This window comes from Solanum pennellii, chromosome 6 (assembly GCF_001406875.1).
Source record: "Solanum pennellii chromosome 6, SPENNV200".
In the NCBI taxonomy this organism is placed as follows: domain Eukaryota; kingdom Viridiplantae; phylum Streptophyta; class Magnoliopsida; order Solanales; family Solanaceae; genus Solanum; species Solanum pennellii.
Genome location: NC_028642.1, coordinates 34251399 through 34265218, shown reverse-complemented (window position 1 = coordinate 34265218; position 13820 = coordinate 34251399).

The window sequence follows — 13820 nt, the reverse complement described above, 5'->3', positions numbered from 1 at the left end:
ATATATATACATATATATATATGTATATATATATATATATACACATATATATATATATATACATACATATATATATATATATATGTATATATATATATATTTGGAGGCATACAATTTAAGTCATTAGCAAAAACTTCACTAAATTCATACACCACAAGAATAGACTCAATAGATTAAGACTCAACCTCAACATCCCTGACATGAGACAAATAAGCAAAACCAACCCGGCTCTACCAATTTAATAACTCGAATATATGATATAATCTTAGCTTGTGTAGGCTTGTACACCACTTACCACTCTATTCTTTCCCTTCCCGAAATTTCTAGAGTCAAAGACTTAGAATACAGTTAACCACAACATAATAGGGGAAAACCAAGTCATGCCTAAAATAACATCAAATCGTCCATATCCACAATCACCATATCATTCCAAATCTGAAAAGCTATTAAAAGTACGACATGCATGACAGACATGAGTGACTATGACTGACTCTCTAGTTGGGGTAGAAACATGGAAAAGGGCATCAAGTACATCACAAATCATATCAAACAGGGATACGAAACTCACAGATATGTAAGAGTAAGTGAAAACCATATCAAACACCAAATTAGCCATCCGTTCATTGACAAGAATAGTACCTCCAATCACCGCGTCAAATGTCTCTGCCTCAGTTTTTCGTGGAAAATAATAACATACAACCCTCTCATCTTGACGAGCTACATCTCTGTCTGCTTGCACATTACCCCTGCATGCATTACCATTATCATTTTCTCTACCTTCATAATAACTTTGATTACCTCCTCGCCCACCTTATGGATGCCCTCGACTATTATTACAATTACCCGTGGGTACCACTAGTCTGGACTGCTGTTATGCAGAATCTAACACACGTGGATGGGGACAATATCTCCTCCTATGTCCAAGTTCTCCAAAGATATAGAAAATACGATCATGAGATGGCCTGCTGCCCGTCGTAGGCGCGACACTCAGAATATCCTGAATATCCAAGTAAGTGGAGGTAAAGTAGGAGACCTACATTCCATGTAAGCCCTCCACCATTGCTTGGCCTCAAAATTGAAGTTTGAAGGACACCAACTCAACCTTATGCTGGTGACCAATAAACAATTTATTCAACCTCAAAAAATAATCTAAGATAAACTCATAAGCATGTTCAGTCTCAGAACAAAGAAATTTCATTGGCTTAAGCTTCAAAAACATAGTCATCATGTCATGCTCGTTCCTTGTCATAACTGAACCCATCAAAACACGGAAGAAAGCAGCTCCAATTTTGCCCGATTTGGGCATAGTGCAAACAACAGGGGGATTAGCGGGAGCTTGAGTAGATGGAAGCATTCTCGGACAATCCAACCCCTTCAAGAACGACATGATCTGTTGTTCTAACGCTGGTCCAAAAGAGGAACACTTGTTTTTCAGCTGGTACCCCTCCCTCTTGACTAACCTCGTAAACCTACCCTAATTCCTTATGCTCCTTCATCTCTTCATGTTGCGCAGGAGGGTTCTTATTAACCGGTACATTATCAATAGATACCTCATCTATCGCAGGTGCTACTTTTCAAGAACTCTACCTCTAACTCTTCCTCCATCTCTGCCTGAATTGTGACCTCTTGCTGTAGGTTCCTCAATTGGAGCATTGACGGGAGATGCGGGACGAACACCGTTGAATCTTCTGTTAACCACATGCTGACAAAAGAGTGAAGAAGTTTAGATACCAATTGGAATCAGCATATACCAATTGGAATCAAGTTATAGCACGAAAGAGACAACAGAAAAATATAGATATTTTTTAAAGTCATATAGCCTATTGAAGAAAAGTAAAGGCGTCCCTGTACCATTCCGCGACTATATTAGTATCATTTCAGTACATTGAGATCAACAAACCTAGGATCTAATACAAAATTTGTCATGACCCAGACCGTCGTGATTGGAACCCACTAACTCTCCAGTGGGAGAACCACTTGTACCATCCAACTAGAGCAAATAATCTAAAAACTAAGGCATTTAAGTTTTAAAAAAAGTTGGATAAATTAAGTAAGAAGTTTCCATAATCCTTAACAAGGATTCTTAAGAACTAACTAATTAATTGTAGAAGATAAACCTAGAATTTCAAAGTCAATATACAAAAATTACTATGAAATAACAAGTCTAAAAACGGAGGGTCACAATCCCAACTACTGAACTAATCACTAGCTAAAAAGTGTCTAAGTACGAAAATGGTGGACGTGGACGAAAGAGAACTCTTAGGCAGCCCGAAAGGTTTTGCTCACCCTTGAAGTCGATGCGGAAGTATCTACTTTCCTAAGTGAGATCTGTTAATACCCACTTGAAGATGCTATGTACTCAATAAAAATAAGAGCAAATTTTAAATCAGTACACAACCACAGTGCATTGGTAGGATCACACAACTATTCCACTAGTGTTACTAAGGAAGTCAAACATCATTATAGTCACATACATAATATATCGACATATACAATATTATCAATATGCTTGTCAACATACAGTTATGACACGTACTTGGTCCTCTCATGGAACCAAAACTCAAACAATTAGAATGCCGGAATGTGGCAATATGATCCCATTGTTGTGTCTGAATGTAGCAACCCAATCAAATTGTTGTGCCAAACGTGGAGACCCGATCCAAATTAGCTTGCTGGAACGTGGCAATCTGATCCCCATATACATACAACAATACCAATCACAAGTATATCATCAAGATCATACATTTATATCATGATTTCATGGATACCATCATTCAACTATTTCATTTACAACAAGTGTGATTAATATTGCAATATTCATATGTATACATGTTTCATAATCAAGAAAGAACAAACAAAGATCACACAATCATAAAATTACAACAATAACCTACCTCAAAACAAGCATGAAACCCTAAGAAACTTGATCCTTCTCTTTTCGGATTCGTTGTGCTTGTTCTTAGTCTATAAAAAAATTAATAACATATGAAAATCAATAAAATATCACTAATTATCCAGATTACTAACAATGCTCACAACCATTGATCAATGCTCACAACCCTTGATAATACCCATGATCTCTAATGTCTGGATTAGCGTTGTTTCCATCATAAATCTATTAAGAACCCCTTCCCCATCAATATTGACCAATTCTATTACATTCTATGGATCGAAAAAATGTATTCTGGGAATTAAAATATTACCTTTAGCGTCAAGAATGACGAAAAATGAGTTACAGTCGCCTGGGGGTCGTTACTTAGCTCTAAAGTCTAAAGTTAAAAATAAGGTCATTTACGGGTTTTCTTAATGACTTAATTCGCAGATATTCTGCTACAGTGGCACTCATCGTGTTGTAGCGGCGGGACCACAACAGTCTAAAGTCCCGCTACATCGCATTTTTGAAACTGTGAGCCTCCCCAAAAATATATGATTTTATGTTTTGTCTCATCTGCCTCAGCTGCCACTATCCCGCTACAACGAGACAAAACGAAATATAGAGATCATTCGCATAATTACAATGTCCAAATTTACAACACAACCCTATTCCACTACGCTCAGAAAAAATAACCTTTACTCTAAGCTCGATTTCCGAAGCTCTACTCACTCAAATTTAATTCCGTTAAATGCTACGGGTTCGTTAACAAGTTATTAAACAACTCATGTAACTAAATTTGTATTTAAGTAACTCAATTTCTGTCAGAGTTTTCTACACCTTAAAGACTCCAATTTTCTCAAAATCTGGACAAGGTTGGGAAAAATTCAAATACTACAAAATGTTTTGCCGACCCCAATTTTACCCTCGATGGAATTTCTATAACTATGGAATACGGTCATTAAAGTTAGTAAGGCTTGGTCAATGTCGCCTAGGAAATTCGTGCAGTGGCCTTTCCTTGTGTGCGAATATTGACAGAATTTTCTATGCATATTTATGAACGGGCTTGCACATCTTTCTTGGCCTCATCCGATGGTGCCTAGCCGGTGTGTGTAGGGTCTGCCTATGTTGCTTGGGTTATTCACATAGGGGCTTGCCATTATTACATACGAGGTAGACGTAGGGGTGTGAATTTGTATGCATGCCTCGGTTGATGTGCGCAAGGGTATTTGGCCATGTATTTGGAAACCCCGTATTCACCAATAGAAATGTTGGCATACTTCAACAGAGGATATATCGTGTAACCACCTAAGAGTATTGATGGGACATGATACAACATTCATATTGTCTTTCCCTCTGAAAAAATCAAACTTTCAACAAAGAGTTAAAATGGGAACGTCCACTGCCAAAGTCACTAAATAGGTAACTCCACAATCCCTGAACTATGTAATGTATTTTATATGTTGGGTTACGATTGGATGATTTTAAGAGGACTCCCCATTCATTAGATAGAGAAGATCACCATGATTTCGCAATTCGTTGCCAAATTTATTCTAATTCTAAGAGCTCGATCGAATTGGTATTGCTATGGCCATTCGATATCAGATGTCAGAAAAGTATAATACTTCAATTTGATTTTTGAATTGAATAGAAAATTGAAATTATGTTTTCGGAGAGTACAACCTATGTTGCATTGAATGGAACATAAAACGACAATAAAAAAATAGAGGAGAAGAAAGATAGATACTACACATATTTTCACATGTATTTACGACGTACAAACCTTCTATAGTTATACACTTAATAATCATATATTACTCAAAAAACTACCAAAACAATCACTCGTATGCAAAACACTCACTTCAAATTTTAACAAGACTCCATTAAAGAGGGATGAATCTAAAACATCAAGAACTCAAATCATTCAACCCCAAGAACAAAATTATGGATGAAAATAACATGATTGACCTGTGGGTGAATTAACCCAATTCTATCAGAACTTACATACATTAAAGAACTAGGATCTTTGCAAAATCTTTGATAAACGACTGGAACCTTGAACTTTTTCTCTTCTTGAACATCTTCTGCAAAGCCCTAAATGTTTCGGGGATGAATAAAACTAATTCTAATCATTTTCACTGTAAATTGTGTGTAATTAACCTTAAAATAAGTGGGAGTAAGGAAAAGACTAAAATACCCCTCCTTAATTTGGGTGAAAAAGGCCCTATTTAGAGAGGCTACACTCAAACGATCATATTTCTGTCATCAGAAGATGAATTTTAGAAAACTCAGTGAGGTTAGAAAGAGGACTCAAAGATCTTTGATTTGATATCTCATGGGCGACCTAACACATTATGTGCTAATGGGTTATTTTGTAAGAAGGATAACTTCAAATAATCTTGGGATTAAATTATAGTGCCACTTAATTTTGTTGTTTGGTTGGCAAGTCTGGGATGACTTATCCCGAGTTTAATAATTAGTACCAGGATAAGTTGTCCCTTACCATGGGTGATAAAGTAATCCCGGAAAAACATATCCCTGGGTAAAAGAATAAATGACAAAAATATCCCTTTAAACATTTTAAATACATTATGTTTCACATTCATAAAGGGTATTTTCGTGAACATATATGTTGTTATTAATATTTATTATGAATACAAAAAACCAAGCACTCAGTGAAAAATAATCTTTAGCATAACTTGTCCCATCATTACTAATCTCATCATAACTTATACCATCATAACTTGAAGTCAAGCCAAACGACTCCTAAAAGTTAGGGTCGTTTGAAGTTGACCCAAAACTTAAATGAACTAATGGAGTCTTGGTATTCACCTTCGCTTCAAGGGACAATAAATTTAATTACGTAAGCGGCATCTAATTGAATTGATTCACCGGATCTCCATATACGAAAATGGAAGATATGCTAGTTAAGCTTTGCTTCATGAAAGAAAAAAAGGAAGCAAGTATAGAGAACATGGCCTCGCAAGTAGGGATTTCTTTATTGTATAGATCTTTTAGACTGGCTCAATAGGGTACAATTCCTTCAAAAGAATAAGGCACAGGAAGGGCTAATTCTTTAAAATAGTAGTCCCTTTCTTCAGAGTAATCCATCAGGTTATCATCTTGAACTTGTATCGAAAATACATTGGCGCCTTACCCACACAAACTCAGTCTTGCTTCCATCGATGAATTTCTCTTTAGTTATTTTTGTAACTCGAGGTGCTAAGACCTTGAAACCTAAGAAAATTTAAATTTCTCGGTAAAATCTTACTTTTTTAATAATGGTTCGAGTCTTAGCTCAAAAATTATCGGCGTGTTATATGATTAAATAGATAAGTATATATATTCTTTAAAACAAAAGCAAGAGCATCAAAATATATAATAACAGCTATCATTCTCCTTTATCATTTGAGTGATCAGAAAATTGAAGAGAGAGGAAGAACAAAGGGAGAAGAAATACCTTAAAATACAGCAACATTTTCAGAAAATGGAACATGAAAGAGCTTTGAGTAGTTGAAGAGATAATTGAATGTGTGGGAAATGGAAAGCGAAACCTAAGTTTTATATTTGGTGGTAAATATAATGAATAAGAAAATAAAGATACGTGAGACATTTCAGAATAAAGTTGTCTGCCAAAAAATTAATGGAATTTAATATCCAATCAAATAGGGGCACAAATAGCAAATTAATGAAATGCATAAGAATACAACATAATGGTCTTTGGTCAAATTCTTTAATTTCATGTCATTCCAAGAAGGTGTCATTTCTAAACAAGGGATAGTATACAAAAATTAATATAAGTATAAATAAATAAAAGTAATATAAGTACAAAATCCTACAAGGTTTTCTCACTCTTGTCTCTTTTACTTCTCTCTATCCTAGAATTAGAGTTTGTTGATTGGCTCATAATCCTCCATCAAAGATGATCATTTTGAGGATCTTCAATGAAGAGACCTTTGAGGTTAATGAGGTGGTGACGCTAGAATCGTAGACAATTAAACACATGATAGATGATGAATACGCAACCACCATCATCCCTCTGCACAATGTTACTAGCAAGATCTTAGTCAAGGTCATTGAATACTACAAGCGCCATGTGGAGGTTCCTAAAGCTAAAGATAAGACCGCTAAAGATAATCTAAAGACTTTCGTTGCTGAATTCTTTAAAGTGTATTAAAGCATCCTTTTCAAACTTATGCTAGTTTGGATCTTATTAAATATTTATGTATATCTTAATTGATTTCTATATGTTTCTGATTACATTGTTGTAATTGATCAATTATTGGTGTGCATGATTTTTTATTCTTTAATTAATTAATTTAAACAACTAGAAAGAGGCAGAAGTCAATATTTTTTTTTATATTCTAAAATTTTAGTCATATAAAATCTGTGACTCCTATAGAAGATTTATATCCCATCTAAGAGGGTGGATTTGTTTTTAATGAAGTTGTGAGAACCATGAGATATCAGGTTATGATTCCTTATGGAGACAAAAACACTAGGTGATTCTCCCTCCCTGTCTTAACCTTAGCTTGTGACATAATCAATTAGTACTTGTTGTTGGTGGTAGGTGGTGGGTATCCCATGGAATTAGTCGAAGTTAGTGAAAGATGGCCCAAACACCACACTCAAAACAGATGAAGTGCTCTTTTGACTTGAATATTTTTTCTTCATTTCGGTTTTTCCTGGTTAATAATTGTGTATATTATTAATATCAACAACATTTTGTTATTAGTCAATTCTATAATGATGTTTTCTTGTTGGTAGAACTTTGTACCACACTCAGAACTTATAAAGTGCTTTTTTGACTTGAATATTTTTTCTTCATTTCGGTTTTTTCTTGTTGGTAATTGGGTATATTATTAATCTCAAAAGAATTTTTTTTGTTAGTCTATTCTATTATATTGTTTTCCTGTTAGTAGAACATTGTACATTATTAAATCCACAATTTTATTTGTGAATATGTACAACTTACCATGTGTAATTTCATAAGTGAGGTTTCGGACCTTACCTCCTACTTAGTGAAGTTAGAGGGGTTGTTTCCCAAAAAAGCTCAACTCTAGTAAACATATTAAAGCATGAACAAGTAAGTCATTTTAGAAAAAGAAGAGTAGTATCAAAACCAAAAATAATCAGCATTTTTATATTTGGAAGTTCTTAACTTTCCATTTACCCTTAGGGACATTCTCTTGTAGGGCGAGGCCTAATGGTTGATCAATGGGTAGGAACCATTTGGTAATAGAGTTATTTGGTACCTGTTGCTGGTGCGAGATGACAAGTATCTTGTGGAACTACTCGAGGTATGTAAATGTTAGCCCAGACACCATAGTCATAAAAAAATGTCATATAACTAACAAATGATGAAGTGTTTTTTTCTTTTGATTGTTTTCCTTCATTTCTATTTGTTCCTTGTTGGTAGTTTGTATGTCATTAATTTCAACAATTTTGTTTATTTATCTACTTCAAAAAGATGACTTCTTATTTGTAGAGTTTTTTAAATGGAAAAATACATAAGTACCCCTCAACCTATGTCTGAAATTCCAGAGACACATATATGCTATACTAAGGTCCTATTACCCCCCTGAACTTATTTTATAAGTAATTTTCTACCCCTTTTTGGTCTACGTGGCACTAAGTTGAAAAAAATCAACCAACGTTGGGCCGACAAGATAGTGCAACTTAGGCCGAAAAGGTGTAGAAAATTATTAATAAAATAAGTTCAGGGGGTAATAGGACATTTGTATAGTATAAGTGTGTCTCTGAGATTTCGGGCATATGGGTACTTGTGCATTATCCCTTTTTAAATTATTGAAACTATTATTTTACTTGTTAATATTTAGAATATAGCATGTGTAATTGCACAAGTGGGTATAGGACCTTAGTTCGTACCTTGTGAAGGTAGCCGGGTGGTTTCCAAAAGACGTTTGGCTATAGTAAAATATATTAAAGCTGGAACAAATAAGCTAATTCAAAAAAAGTAAATATGCAGTATCTAAACAAAAAAAAGATAATTTTTATATTTTGAAGTTCATTAACTTTTACATTTACCCTTAGTGACATGCTCTTATAGGGTGTGACCTAGTGATCAATGAAATGGTTAAAAATCATGAGGTCTTAGGTATAATTTTCAGAGGAGACAAAATACTAGGTGATTTTTCCCATCCTGTTCTAGTCTTGGTGACAGAAATACCTGGTACATGTTGCTTATGGGAGATGATAGGTGTCCCATGGATTTAGTTGAGGTGAGTGAACACTAGCCTAGACACCACTATCATAAAAAAGTGTCAAATAACTGAGAACAAATCAACTGCTTTTTTGGCTTGATTGCTTTCCTTCATTTCTTATTGTCCCTTGTTACTAGATCCAACGGTATTTGGGAAATTACCCCTCTACCTTCACAACGTAGGATGCGAGGTCCCAAACCCCACTTCTACAATTACACATGGTATGTTGTACTGTGCAATTACAAATGGTATGTTATACATATAAACAAGTAAAATAATAGTTTTAATAATTTACACAATTCTACCAATATGTAGTCATTTTTTTGGAATGGAAAAATAAACAAAGATTGTTAAATTAATAACATACACAAATACCAACAAGGAAAAAATATAAATGAAGAAAAACAATCATGCCAAAAAACACTTCATCATTGCTTAGTTATACGACATTTTTTTTATGAATATAGTGTTTGGATTGTAATTTAATAATATTGACTAGTTCCATGAGATACCTGTCATCTCCCACAAGAAAGATGTACCAAGTAACTCTATTACAAAATGATTCTCAGCGTATTCATCAACCATTAGGCCTCACCCTACAAGAGAATGTCCCTAAGGATAAATGGAAAGTTAAAGAAATTCCAAATATAAAAATTCTCATTCCTTTTGTTTTGATACTACTCTTTTTGTCTTTCTAAAATGGATTATTCGTGAATTAATATGTTTTACTAGAGCCGTGGGTTTTGAGAAACAACGCCTCTATCTTCACAAGGTAGGAGGTAAGGTCACACACCTAACTTGTGAAATTACCGATGGTATGTTGTACATATTAAAAGAAATGGTGGATTTAATTATTTACAAAGTTCTACCAACAAAAAGCCATCTTTATAGAATAAAGTAATACAAAAGACTGTTGAGATTAATATAGATAACTACCAACAAGTAACAAGCTGAAATGAAGAAAAAATAATCAAGCTGAAGAAGAACTTCATCAGTTCTAAATGTGATGTCTATGACATCTTTCACGTACTTCTACTAATTCAAAGGGATACAACCACTTCATTAACAACCAACCCACACCCTTAGATGCTATATGACACTTCTATATGAGTCACATATTTTATTTGACTATAATTTTAGAATATAAAAAAGTTATTGAATTTTGCCTCTTTTTAGTCGTTTAGATATATTAATTAAAGAATAAACAATCACAAACACACGCACACTAATAATTGAACAATCCCACTGACGTAATCATAAACATATAGGAATAAATTTAGATATGCATAATGATTAAAAAAGATCCAAACCAGCATAAGATTTAAAAGGGAGCTTTGATCAACATTCAAAAAATCAGCATCGGAAGTTGTTAGATCCTAATTAGAAGTCTTATCTTCGGCTTTAGAAACCTTCACTTGGAGCTTGTTGTATTTGATGACCTTGTCTATGATCTTGCCAGTAACGTTGGGTAGAGGGATGATGGTGCTAGCGTAGTCACCCTCTATCATATGTTTAATTGTCTACAATTCTAGTGCCACCGCCTCATCGAATTCAAAGGTCTTTCCGTTGAAGCTCCTTAAAAAGATCATTTATGGAGGAGAATTATAAACCAATCAACAAACCCTAATTGCAGTCTAGAGAGGAGAAAAAGAGATAAGAGTGAGAAAACCTTGATGGATAACGGAATACCATGGCGACACACAACCTCATCTATGGAGATCTTAGCATAATCTTCCGCTGAATAACTAGAATTGACGAGAATAAAATGAGAGGACTTAGTTAACATATCCACAATCACCCATATAGAGTCATTGTTTTTGAGTCCGAGGCAAACCCACTAAAAAGTCCATATTAATGTCTTCCCACTTCCAAGTAGGAATTTGGATCTATTGTAGTAAGCCACCCGACTTTTGATATTCACCTTTTACCTGTTGGCAATTTGGACACCTAGCAACAAACTCCGCTATGTCCCTCTTCAAACCTTCCTACCAAAATATTTCCCTAAGGTCATGGTACATTTTTGTCGAACCCAGATGAATGGAGTAGCGAGACCCATGGTCTTCCTTAAGGATACGGTCCCTCAAACTATCCATATTAGGAGAACACAATCTCCCTTGCTAACTCAACACACCATCCCCCTAATGAGAATGACTCATTTAACTTGCTGAGAATCTGCTGAGAACCGATTCTTTTAACTTCATTAATAGTTGATCATGTGTTGTTTAGACTTCACCTCAACCACTAATGATGACTCGGAGTTATGATGGACCATATCACCATCATTCCGAGAACCTTTCAATCCCACACCCAACCTAGCTAACCTATGAACATCTGTCACTAGGTCTTTCTTAGCTTCATCTATGTGACACACACTACCCATAGTAATACAACTTAGAGCATCCACAACCACATTGGCCTTTCTGAGGTGATAGAGGACACTCATATCGTAGTCTTTCAACAATTCTAACCACCTTCTTTGTCAGAGATTCAACTCCTTTTAGGTAAACACATATTGAGATTCTTATGGTCGGTAAAGACATCAACATGAACACCATACAAGTAATTCCTCGTTATTTACAAAGCAAACACCACAGCCGCTAACTCAAGGTCATGAGTGAGACAGTTTCTCTCATGAACCTTAAGTTTCCTAGATGCATAGGATATCACCTTACCATGTTGCATAAGCACACACCCTAAACCCAAACGGGATGTATTACACTACACAACAAACCCCTTTGTATCCTCCGTTAAAGTTAAACTAGAGCAGAAGTAAGCCTACCTTTCAACATTTGGAAGCTCTTTTCACATGCCTCCGACCACTTTGATTTCTTACACTTCTTGGTCAAAGTAGTCAAGGGAGATGCGATTGATGCAAAACATTCCACGAACCTCCGATAATAACCCACTAGACTCAGAACCTAATTTCGATTAGAGTCAATGGTCGAGGCAAATTTTTCGCCACCTCCGTTTTCCTTGGGCCTACCTCAACTCCTTCACTAGAGATGATATGCCCAAGAAATGTCACCGACCTCAACTAAAACTCAGACTTGCTATACTTGGGAAAACAAATGATGTTCCTTAAGGGTTTGCATTACAACCCTTTAATGACCCATGTGATCACTCTCATTTTTTGATTATACCAAGATGTCATCAATGAACACAATAACAAATAAATCTAGGTAACTTTTAAACACCCTATTCATTATGTCCATAAACGCCGACAGAGCATTAGTGAGATCGAAAGACATTACCAAGAACTCATAGTGCCCATACGTAGTCTGAAATGCCATCTTTGGTACATCCTCACCTCTCACCCTGAGTTGGTAATACCCAGACCGCAAGTCAATTTTTGAAAAGTAGCTTGCCCCTTGGAGTTGATCAAACAAGTCGTCAATTCGAGGGAGAGGATATTTATTCTAAATAGTGACCTTTTTGAGTTTGCGGTAATCAATACACATTATCAAGGACCCATCCTTCTTTTTTAGAATCAACATCGGAGCACCCCACGGAGAAATACTAGGCCTTATAAAGCCCTTGTCTAGTAAATCTTAGAGTTGAGCCTTCAACTCCTATAATTCGGTCGAAGCCATCTGATAAGGAGAAAATTAAATGGGATTCTTTTTCGATAGCAAATCTATACCAAAATCAATTTCCCACTCGCGAGGAATAGCGGGAAGGTCATTTGGAAAGACCTCTGGAAATCCACTCACTACGGGGACCTACTCAATGTGAGGAATTTCGGAGTCTAAATCTTTGACTCTTACTTGTGGTATAGACAACCCTTTGAGATCATTTTTCATGCTTTTAGACAAGAGATAATACGACCTCTAGGAATAGAATTTCCCCCCTTCCTTTCAACTATGGGTTCATTTGGAAATTTAAACCTCACCACTCTTGTCCTACAATCATTATAGGAAAAGCATGTATGCAAACAATCCATACCTAATATAATATCAAAATCAAGCATATCTAGTTCTACTAGATAAACATGAGAAACTCTATTATAATTTCTATACACCCTTTTGCATCCACAAACACACCCATCGGTGTACACTATGTCAGGTTCATGAAAGATATCGGGTAAAATGTCAAACTTCTTTGCTACAAGGTGTGTAACAATTGACAATGTAGCACCCAAATCAAATAAAGCATATACATCAATAGTAAAGACTTTCAACATACCGGTCACCACGTCGGGAGAAGTCTCTTTCTCACCTCTAGTGCGAAGAGCATAGAGGCGGTTCTTCTTAAGAGCATCACTAGAACCACTTGTTTGAAATTTACCACTTTTTTGTTGGACCTTCACCTTAGGGAAATACCGAACCTTGTACCCGACCTTACCAATACTAAAACACTTGTCCGTCCCAATTAGACAAGCACCATAGTGCTTCTTTCCACACTCATCACAAGTTGGCTTCTTGCTTGGGGAACTAGTACCTCTTCCCTTTTGAGACTTAGGGTTGGCAATGTTATCACCACGAGCCGTAGGTGATACGCTCAAACTTACTTCTCAAATAAGAAGTAAAGCGGTCGTGTCAAGTAAATAACCCAACTAGTGAGGTTGGGATCGTTCCCACGAGGAAAATAGTCTAGACTTAACTTTAACCTGTTATTACTATTGTTCGGTTGATGACTTCCTTAGAAAGTAAAAACATAAAAAGGGGGGTTTGTATTTCCTAATGAGTAAAAATAACTAACGAAATTGAAAGAGACACTTAACAGTT